Raw genomic sequence first — 8,725 nt, 5'->3', positions numbered from 1 at the left:
TCTGTCTACATCACTGTGTAGAGAGTACAGCGCTGTGACTGTCTGTCTGCCTGGGCTCAACGTTAATCAGTCTATATGGGAGGGCTGCTCCTGTTTTTGCTGTGAAACTGAAGCTATGGGTCAGACACTGTTGACTTATGGACCCACCTTTGGTCAAAGGGGTAAGTAATCAAGGAATGGAGTAAATAGCTATTGTTTCCCAGTGGAAGTGATGACATTAAGTGTTTGTTTAGAATAGTTTGTTTCTTGGTATAGAATTGGTGCTGTTGGTTTTTAGGCAAGCGTTTGTTTGGGTGCTTTTATCAATGTTGTGTTTTTGAAACACACAACAAACTTCCTATTGTATCCTGAGAGGAATTTAGATGTCCACAGTACATTCCATTAGCTCTTTATTGTGTGTTGTCAGTCCCATAAGGTCCACAAGTCTGGGGAGGGGGCTGGGATACTAAGTTAACTGTTTGTATATAGAGCTGGATCTGTGAATAATGTGTGGCCAAATAAGTGTGTACAGTTGATGACTGACAGTAGGGAATTTAGGCTTCTGGATCCTGTCATCAGACACGAGGGCTCAGAAGTGCATTTCATAGGGCTCTGGTCAAAAGTAGTGTACCATATAGGAAATAGGGTACCATTTCAGGCGCAGCCTTCGCTCTCTAGAGGGAATAGTTGTGTTTTTTAGACAGAGTCATACAGTAGGCCACGAGCCACCGGTCAAGGGGCATCTCTTCAGTAGAGGGCTGAGGAAGGTGAACATGGCTCTTTAACACAACACCCTGCCTGCTTCTTGCCTGGCATAGCAAAGCATAGGCCAGGAGTTGGCAACAAATGGTTTTTGTTTTCAGAGCCTAAATAGCCTAAGTGCCAGTCTGTTTGTGCTATTATACCAACTCCTTTGGCTTGACAAGGACCGCAATGTAATCGGCAAGAACACAAACAGATCTGGGACCAGGCTATAGAAAGTGATGCAGCTTTATCCATTGGTGCTGTTGCTGTTTGTTTTCTCATATGGATGAGATAAAGCCAGAGTTCAATGTTTGGAATGCAGCTGCAAGGCAGCGATTTAAATTTTGTTGGCCTTTATTATGTCCACTATCACATTACAGTATGACATGATTCCTGTCTGTGTGTTGACAAACTAGTTAGCCACAGTTTAGGTGTGTTCAATGGTATTGATCTGGTTCCATGATCAATGCATTATAACATTGTTTGCATCCCAAATGGCACCCTATTCCCTATGTAGTGCACTACTTTTGACCAGAACCCCATAGGCCTATATAGAGAATATGGTGCCATTTCTGACACAGACATTGTCAAGCCCACACAGGCTGTAATTAGTTGTTCAGCCTGTTATTTCCATGTTAAATATAATAAATAAATAATATGCCATTTAGCAGACGCTTTTATCCAAAACGACTTAGTCATGTGTGCATACATTTCTACGTATGGGTGGTCCCGGGGATCGAACCCACTACCCTGGTGTTACAAGCGCCATCCTCTACCAATTGAGCTACAGAGGACCACCCATTTTGCCTTCCATCGGCCCATTGAGCATAATCTAAAAACAGTTTCTAAACCAATTTTGTGTGCTCAGTCAGTGTACAGATATCTTTCTTAAAATTAGTCCAAATTATCCTCTAAGTAAATTACATTGATTGACTGTTCGCTTCATTCAAATAGCAATTTGGGCTGTATTTATGGGACAGAAGTGGGTCATTGACAATGAGCACACTTGGACTACACTCAACTCCACTTCACAGCACACACACAGTCAGACAGTCGTTTGCTGCACATTCCAGCACACAAGTGTCACAAGCCATAAGTAAATTAGGAAAACACAATAAAAGACTGTTAGAAATGCCTATCCTGCTTTACCAATGATAGCAGCCAGGGCTGAGCAGATAACATCTGGTTGGTCCTATGCTGTCTGTCTTTGAGGAGTGACTCATTTCTTCTAGATACATCCACAGTCTTCTGGATATTCTATGATATCACCATTAATTCACAAGAGAAGTGTTTGCTAATTGAGCTAGGTGGGTGTGAGTCATAGGTTGAGTTCAAATGGCACCCTATTCCACATTTTAATTCCCTATATAGTGCATATGAGCCCTGGTCAAAAGTAGTACACTACAAAGGGAATAGGGTACCGTTTGAGACGTACCCATTGCTGTCCACTGAAGACTGAGCAGGGACACCAGCCTCTTAGAACAGGGTGACAGCCATTGAAGTGCCTTTTTTATTTAGGTCTATCCCTCCCTGGCTGTGTATGTTCACATAGAAGTGTCTGTGACTTGTCTTGGCTGGCATTGCGAAGTGTGTACCCTTACTATAGGGGAGAGGGGGTGCATCTCAAATGGCACCCTATTACTTATACATGTGCACTACTTTTGACCAGGGCCCATACAGCTCTGGTCAAAAGTATTGCACCAAATAGGGAATACGGTGCCATTTGGAATGGACCCAGGTAGTGCGAGTGGGCCAGGGGACGTCGGCAGGCCAGGGCGGAGCCCTGATTCAATTTGACCTGAAGGATCAGCCTGATAATGGCTGGCTCCAGCTCTCATCCATCGTCTAGTTGAATTGATTATTTTAGTCTGCTGCTTCCCTGGTCGCACCAGTACCAGATCAATGTGCAGGGGTATGAGGTATTTGAGGTAGATATGTGTATATAAAGGCAGGGTAACGTGACTAGGCATCAGGATAGATAATAATCATAATAATAATGAGTAAGAATAAAGAACAGAGCAGCAGCGAGTTGAGAGAGTTTGTTGTTCCTTTTGTAATTTACAGTGACAATGGAAAAATGTGGTGGTGTTGGGATGTGTGTTAGTCTATTTTGGTCCATATGTCTTTTGTCTCCCAGACAGTGAAGGGGGATAGGATGCACAACAGCTGCAAACAAAGAGATTGTGCACAAACATACGTACCTACAGGAAAATTAGGGCTCCTAATCCACATGTACACTAAAGATTTAATACCCAGTGTATATGTCTGATGGGAGGGCTTCATCCCTGTTACCGTGAGGCTTTATACAGGCTTAGACCTCCGTCTGTATAGGCTTAGACAACCTCCAACAGTCGAACTGACTGTCACTGACTGACTGACTATATCTGACTGACTAAGAGGATCCATGTCAGTCTGGATGCGTGGTATTTCAACATCCTCAATAAGGCTATTCTGAACTCGGTTACACAGGAAAGCAATCAGTCCTATTTGATCAGAAATGTTTCGATTATATTATTCCTATATTTGGTTGTGCTGGCCAGGCTTAATACTCTTGTCAAAGCACTTGACTCTCCAGGGAGAAGGATGATGAAGAAGAGAGCAGTTACATCTGATGATGATTATGACATCATGGCGTTGATCCGATGTGAGCCCATTCTCAGCTCCCAGGAGGATGGTGACCTCACAGCTCATAGAAAGCAGGCTGGGACAGATTGTTCCATCACCGCTCGAGGCAGGCGCACTCTTTATGAATTAACAGTGATGTAGCCTACCACAAAATGCTAACACCCCAGCATCTTCTCCTTCCAATCCAATACTAATGAAATTAGTGCCAAGTGCCTCACAAAGTAAACACATTTAAAAACAATTTCGGTAGAGAGAAGAAAACAGTTCAGAGGTCAACTGAACCATTAAAGAATTAACCGTTGGATTGATCACCGCTTCCTAGCGGGATTTTCTTCCTGATCAAAACACAAACCACTGTTCTGCTTTTGGGAGAATCACTGGTCATGTAAGGAGTTATTTTCAACCATAAAATAATGACAATTGTTTTAAGCGTGTTGTGGACCTTTGCAGGCCATGCAGCATGCCGAAAACATTCATACTATTTTGAATTAAGGATATTTTTATAGTTAGGAGGAGCGAGAGTCGCGTCTACTTTCCCTCACGTGTTATGGACCTGTGGAAATTGGAAGATTAAGGCATTGTAAAGATCCATTTCCTCAAGTGCATTTCGAAGGGAGTAAAAAGGTGTCACTAAATCTCAATGAATGTGTCAACATTGCCATTAAAAGCTGCATCGTCTACAACCCACAATCAGATTGAATCCCAGCCTAAGTTACTCCTGCATTATTATTATCATGACAGGCCATTTTAAATGGCTTTTGCCAACAACAACAAAAAAATTGTGAAAAAGTATTATAAGTCAAAGGCCAATAGTCAAAGGCCATTGTGTGCTACTTTACTCAACGGTGGAAATGGCTGAATGGCCCACATTCTGAAATTATTTGTAACTTCTGAATGCATAGAGCTGCTACCTTGTAATGGAATGAGGATGTAGGGTCTGTCCATGCATTTCAAATAAAATCAAATCAGATTTTATTGGCCACATGCGCCGAATACAACAGGTGCAGACATTACAGTGAAATGCTTACTTACAGCCCTTAACCAACAGTGCATTAATTTCTTTATAAAAAAGTAGAATAAAACAACAAAAAATTGTTGAGAAATAAAGAGCAGAAGTAAAATAAAATAACAGTAGGGAGGCTATATATACAGGGGGGTACCGGTGCAGAGTCAATGTGCGGGGGCACCGGCTAGTTGAGGTAGTTGAAGTAATATGTACATGTGGGTAGAGTTAAAGTGACTATGCATAAATAATTAACAGAGTAGCAGCAGCGTAAAAAGATGGGGTGGGAGGGCAGTGCAGATAGTCCGCGTAGCCATGATTAGCTGTTCAGGAGCCTTATGGCTTGGAGGTAGAAGCTGTTGAGAAGCCTTTTGGACCTAGACTTGGCACTCCGGTACCGCTTGCCGTGCGGTAGCAGAGAGAACAGTCTATGACTAGGGTGGCTGGAGTCTTTGACAATTTTGAGGGCCTTCCTCTGACAACGCCTGGTATAGAGGTCCTGGATGGCAGGAAGCTTGGCCCCAGTGATGTACTGGGCCGTACACACTACCCTCTGTAGTGCCTTGCGGTCGGAGGCCAAGCAGTTACCATACCAGGCGGTGACGCAACCAGTCAGGATGTTCTCGATGGTGCAGCTGTAGAATTTTTTGGGGATCTGAGGACCCATGCCAAATCTTTTCAGTCTCCTGAGAGGGAATAGGCTTTGTCATGCCCTCTTCACGACTGTCTTGGTGTGTTTGGACTATGATAGTTCGTTGGTGATGTGGACACCAAGGAACTTGAAGCTCTCAACCTGTTCCACTACAGCCCCGTCGATGAGAATGGGGGCGTGCTCAGTCCTCTTTTTTCCCCCTGTAGTCCACAATCATCTCCTTTGTCTTGGTCACGTTGAGGGAGAGGTTGTTATCCTGGCACCACACGGCCAGGTCTCTGACCTCCTCCCTATAGGCTGTCTCATCGTTGTCGGTGATCAGGCCTACCACTGTTGTGTTGTCAGCAAACTTAATGATGGTGTTGGAGTCGTGCCTGGCCATGCAGTCATGGGTGAGCAGGGAGTACAGGAGTGGACTGAGCACGCACCCCTGAGGGGCCCCCGTGTTGAGGATCAGTGTGGCAGATGTGTTGTTACCTACCCTTACCACCTGGGGGCGGCCCGTCAGGAAGTCCAGGATCCAGTTGCAGAGGGAGGTGTTTAGTCCCAGGATCCTTAGCTTAGTGATGAGCTTTGAGGGCACTATGATGTTGAATGCTGAGCTGTAGTCAATGAATAGCATTCTCACGTAGGTGTTCCTCTTGTCCAGGTGGGAAAGGGCAGTGTGGAGTGCAATAGAGATTGCATCATCTGTGGATCTGTTGGGGTGGTATGCAAATTGGAGTGGGTCTAGGGTTTCTGGGATAATGGTGTTGATGTGAGCCATGACCAGCCTTTCAAAGCACTTCATGGCTAAAGACGTCAGTACTACGGTCGGTAGTCATTTAGGCAGGTTTTCTTAGAGCCCTTGGGCACGGGGACTATGCTGGTCTGCTTGAAACATGTTGGTATTACAGACTCAGTCAGGGACATGTTGAAAATGTCAGTGAAGATACTTGCCAGTTGGTCAGCACATGCTCGGAGTACACGTCCTGGTAATCCGTCTTGCCCTGTGGCCTTGTGAATGTTGACCTGCTTAAAAGTCTTACTCACATCGGCTACGGAGAGCGTGATCACATAGTCATCCGGAACAGCTAGTGCTCTCATGCATGCTTCAGTGCTGCTTGCATTTAGAGCAAGCAGCCAGTCAAACAGTTCTGCTTGCTCTTGAAACCTGTTGCCCCACATCACAGGGTCATGGTGAACCTCATTGCAGGCTGTTTACAATGTGTTGTGTCCCAAATGGCACCCTATTCCCTGTGTAGTGCACTACTTTTGACCAGGACCTATAGGGCTCTGTTTACTGAGAGTCATGTTTGACCATGCCTCTGTTGTATTGTACTACCATTTCCTTTAGGAGGGCATCTCTTGTCTGTTGTCTCTTCATCAGGATCAGAGGCTGTTTCACAGGGTAGGCTATATATATTCTCCCAAACACCTGCTCTGGCTTTAAACTCAAAAGTTTGACATGCTACTTTTCTCAGTATCATGGAAAGTGCTACATTCTAAATGGGACGGTGGCTGGTGTCTTCAATATTCTCACTGTTATATAATACCTACAGGACAGCTTTACATACATACATACATACATACATACATACATACATACATACATACATACATACATACATACATACATACATACATACATACATAACCAATAAGTTGAAGCTTTACAGTGAGAATGTCTTATAATTACCCATCAATGTGAGCAAGGAAACATGTTTCCTTGCATGGTTTAACATGGACATGTTGATTGACATAATCACAGCGTCTCAAGATGGTTGTATGATCTGTTTCGTTTCTTGCGAGCTTTCTCTCTCTCGCTCTCTCATTTAACTGAGCAAGGGATTAGCCCTAATGATTCCTTCCTGTATAAATTTGGTAAGCATGCACACATACATGAAAGAAGTAGACTGAGACCTTTCCTTCCTCCTGCTCCTCCACCTGCTCCCCCTCCTCCTGCCCCTCTTTCCTTCCTCCTGCTCTCGCTCCTCCCACTCCTCTTCCCACTCCTCCTCCTGCTCCCATCCTCCTCCCTCTCCTCCTCCTCCTGATCTAATGGGGCCATTGTACTCTCAGAAAGGATCTGTGGGCTGAATATTCATTTAGATGAGCAGGGAGATTTGCCCCAGCCGGCCCTCTCCTCCTCTCACCTGCTCATTGGCAGGTCCAGGCTGTGTGTTATGTAATGATCAGGTGATGTGCTGGCCTGGCCTGTTAGTAATTTAGTCTGCTGCTCCACCAGCAGATCAGGCTAGCTGACACCACCACTGCCCTAAAGACGAGCTAGGTGGACAGACTGTCGCATATGTAATGAAACCTCACTGTACATAATATGCTTTTGCTGTTTATTTTGGATATATTTATTCAGTATCATTTTTAGGATATTTGGGAATCTGGGTATTTATGATGATTCATTTATTTAACATTTACATTTACATTTTAGTCATTTAGCAGACGCTCTTATCCAGAGCGACTTACAGTTAGTGCGTACATTATTTTTATACTGACCCCCCGTGGGAAAATTGTCCTCCGGATAGATACAGATCACCGTAGATGTGTATTTTCACGAGTCATCGTGTCATTTTCATGAGTGAAACATATACATCTCTATAAGGAAATGGAGTTAGTCAGAAATGTGTGGTGCTTTTTGCTTACAGTAGTCATTCTGGGTAAAGCAGTGCCATTTTGAATGAGGCCAGCAATCTGTCTATTCAGATCAGTTGTTGTGGTTATCCTCTCTGTATTTAAGAGTTATTTGTGTGACTGTTCTTGTCTCTGTCTACCACTGTTTTGTTACTTGTTGTGTTTCATGTATTTGTGTGGACCCCAGGAAGAATAGCTGCTGCTTCAGCAAAACCTAATGGGGATCTGAACAAACCAATAGTTCACAGCCCCTTGTTGTTGACAGATATCTTATTGTTACTTTTCAAGCATCAGCCAATGCAGGACCTGAATGCCAGCCTAGTTGCCATCCACACATACTGGGCACAAGGAAAGAGCTCTGTTTGGACTACTAAGATGCTGTGTCCCAAATTGCACCCCAATCCCTTTAAAGTGCACTACTTTTGACCAGAGCCCTGGTCAAAAGTAGTGTACTATAAAGGGAATTGGGTGCAATGTGGGATGCAGGCAGGGTGAAGTCTCCAGTGTTTTTCGGTCTGGCCTGTGTATGCACCCTTTGAGGCGCTCTTATGCTGCTTTTCGACTGTAACACCAGTGTTACACCAGTGTATACACCCTTATGTTATACTAGGGAAATTGTGTTTCCATAGCTAAAGCTGACAGTGAGGACTTGTGAAGAGCAGAATCAACAACCTCTGCAAAATCAAAACAGTTGTTTTGTGAGAAGGTGTTAAAGTTCACAGTTAGCCATTGTTATGCAAATGCAAGGTGAAAAAAAACAGTGGCCTGGCTTCGGCCCCAAGTGAGACACGGGTGCCAGTCCGCGTAGATGGAAACAGAAAAGTCTGAGCATTTGGGGTAAAACACCGGGGTAAATCCTGTATGGAAATGCACCATTACTTCTGTAATTAACAAACAAAGAGCATTGACCGGTGAAGGGTCTTGGACAAAAAAAAGCTGGGGTACCTCGGCAGCAAACAGAGCAGAAACACAAGGTGGCCATACACTCAGTCTTCCTCCTTCAGCCTGGATTTGATGAGAGACGTGTTAAACAGAAGCCCATGCTGTAACAGCCACACAAATTGCCTTATGTTGAGGTAAACATTGACACCTCT

At 44.3% G+C, this 8,725-nt stretch overlaps 1 protein-coding gene across 9 annotated transcripts in view; it reads left to right on the top strand.

Moving 5' to 3' along the window:
- The window catches only part of LOC121580886 (nuclear receptor coactivator 2-like), a 77,227-nt gene that overhangs the window by 18,187 nt on the left and 50,315 nt on the right, over window positions 1–8,725 (top strand). Inside the window, exon 1 of one of the 9 annotated variants that reach the window (XM_041896025.2) lies at window positions 11–161. The exons of the other annotated variants lie outside the window; for them this stretch is intronic. The gene's annotated coding sequence lies outside the window, so the exon portion shown is untranslated. Of the gene's footprint in view, window positions 1–10; window positions 162–8,725 lie in introns of those variants that run through there. 9 annotated transcript variants of the gene reach the window in all.

This window comes from Coregonus clupeaformis, chromosome 14 (genome assembly GCF_020615455.1).
Source record: "Coregonus clupeaformis isolate EN_2021a chromosome 14, ASM2061545v1, whole genome shotgun sequence".
NCBI classification, from domain to species: domain Eukaryota; kingdom Metazoa; phylum Chordata; class Actinopteri; order Salmoniformes; family Salmonidae; genus Coregonus; species Coregonus clupeaformis.
The sequence above is the reverse complement of the archived record's forward strand: the minus strand, read 5'-3'. Positions and strand labels throughout refer to the sequence as shown.